We start from the raw sequence: 2,717 nt of genomic DNA, 5'->3' as shown, positions 1-2,717 counted from the left end.
GTTGAGTGGTTTGGTGTGAAATGCTCCATTTTAGAGAAACGTAGATAGATAGATAGATAGATAGATAGATAGAAAGCTAGATAGATAGATAGATAGATAGAAAGCTAGATAGATAGATAGATAGATAGAAATTTATTGATCCCGAAGGGAAATTGCAGTGTTTCAGTAGCAAGATGTATAATTGCACGTAAGCTTACATAAACTATGCAGAAAATAAAAAATAGACATAAGTTAAAGTACAAGAGAAATAAAATAAAAGTATATCTATTTGCATATTTACACAGCATTTGAGACAGATTTGTTGTATTTACATGACAGCAGGCACTGAGTGGTGTGAGGTAAACTAAAAGCACAATGATTTTCGACATAACTAACTCAGAGTTGCATCAATATTACAGTGTAAAGTGCGCAGTGAAAGTCATTACAGTAGTAGTTATGATATATTGCGCAGTGTGTCAAAGAGGAGATACAGAGATGTGGTTCAGCGCAGTTCAGACAGCAGGAGATCAGTACTCTGCAGTGAGGAGACTCGCTGCAGAGCCGTATATCAGTGGGTAAGAAAGATCTCACACGGCTCTTTAACACAGCGCAGCTGTAACAGTCACTGGATGAGCTTCTCTGTTTATCCAGTGTAACATGCAGGGGGTGTGAGGTGTTGCCCAAGATGGCTAACAGCCTCTGGTCTGCCACAACCTCCAAAGAGTCCAGCTTGGCTCCTACAGCAGAGCCAGCCTTCCTAATCAGTTTGTCTATTTTGTTCAGAGCACTGTTGTTAATGCTGCTGCCCAGAACACAACAGCATATAATACAACACTCACTACCACAGACTGGTAGAATGACCATAGGAGCTTAGTGCTCACACCAGAAGACCTCAGCCTCCTCAGGAAGTAGAGACAGCTTTGGCCTCTCTTGTACACTGCAAGAGTGTTACAGCTCCAGTCCAGCTTGTTGTCCAATGTGTCTGAAAGCTCCCTCACAGAAAGATATTCCATGAAATGGTTATGAGTACACTGCCTGATGCCTGACATTGTTTTATGATAGTTTTGTGAGAAAGTTTTGGCTTAAAATGCACTTTAATCCATTTATTTTAATCCATTCATGGTGGAGGGATACATGCAGGGCATTGTGAGGGAAAATAGTCCCCAAAGAAAACTTACTTTTACAGATTTAGGACTACTTTAACATCGTCAACATTATATATACAAACTCAGAAGACACATGTAGGGTCACTGGTGGTTTTGTAAAGGAAATAAAGTCTTTGTAAAGTGAAAGTCTATATTTGTGTTGCAGTCATGGTGATCCCTGGTTCCCATCACTGCCACTGTAAAGAAATCCGAGTCTCTACAATCAACCATTTCACACCAAGCCACTCTAAATGACTTTGTTTACGTCTCATGCATTGAATTATTTGGAAATTTAGAAAAATGGGTGGATTTTCTCTTTAACTGTCCTGTGGTACACTTGCTACTTACACTGTAGTAAGAACACTAGCTAGTGAACACTACCAGTTCACCAGTATTCTGTACAGTTGGAATCACCCTTTAACTAAACTGCCTCTGTGAAATCTAAACCGAAATACTTCAGAGTTTATTTTAATTTAAGTCAGACATGATGGAATCACTCTTTAATTAGACTGTAATCTCTGCAGCTCAACAACCCTCTAATGTAAACAAGCTGTAACTTGATTCAGTACTAGAACAGTTTTTATTCTCTTAGTGCAGCTGTCAAGAGAAATTTGAATAAATAGTATAGAAAAGTGTGGATGGAGCTATTAAGTTGACTTGTGATTATTTTTTAATAAGGTGTGGCCACAAATTAATATATTGAGGCCACAAATTAATATATTGAGACCACAAGTTAAGTTTCTCGTAACTCATGGCCTCAATATATTCATTTGTGGCTCCAATATAGTAATTCATGCCCTCAAGATAGTTTTTTGTGGCCTCGATATTTCAATTTGTGGCCTCAATATATTAATGTGTGGCCTTGGTGTAGTAATTTGAGCCCTCAATATAGTAAACTGTGACCTCAATATAGTAATTTGTGGATTTAATATACTGTGGCTTCATAATATTAATTCATGGCCTCAATATATCAATGTGTGGCCTCAATATAGCAATTTGTGGCCTCAAGATATTAATGTGTGGCCTCAATATAGTAATTTGAGCCCTCAATATAGTAAACTGTGACCTCGATATAGTAATTTGTGGATTCAACATACTGTGGCCTCATAATATTAATTCATGGCCTCAATATATTAATGTATGGCCTCAATATAGTAATTTTTGCGGTCTCAGTATATTAACGTGTGGCCTCAATATAGTAATTTGAACCCTCAATATAGTAAAGTATGACCTTAATATAGTAAATCCAACATACTGTGGCCTCAATATATTAATTTGTGGCCTCAATATATTAATGTGTGGCCTTGGTGTAGTAATTTGAGCCCTCAACATGTTAATTTGTGGCCACATCTTATTAAAAATAATCACCATATCATCTTAAAGACTCCGTAGAAAAGTAACATATATTAAGAAAACCAAAGAACACACAGGGGACAGCGGGGAGCGTCGACCATGCAACATCATGTATTTGGTAATTCAACACCTCAAAAGCTCAACGTGGCTGTAGCTAGTGTGCATATTAGCACCGGCTAAGGACCCTAGGTAGAACACAAGTGCGCATATTGGGACGCGGCCCGTATCCAACTACAGCGG

This window comes from Colossoma macropomum, unplaced genomic scaffold (genome assembly GCF_904425465.1).
Source record: "Colossoma macropomum unplaced genomic scaffold, Colossoma_macropomum, whole genome shotgun sequence".
Taxonomy (NCBI): Eukaryota; Metazoa; Chordata; class Actinopteri; order Characiformes; family Serrasalmidae; genus Colossoma; species Colossoma macropomum.
Note: the sequence above shows the minus strand (reverse complement) of the source record.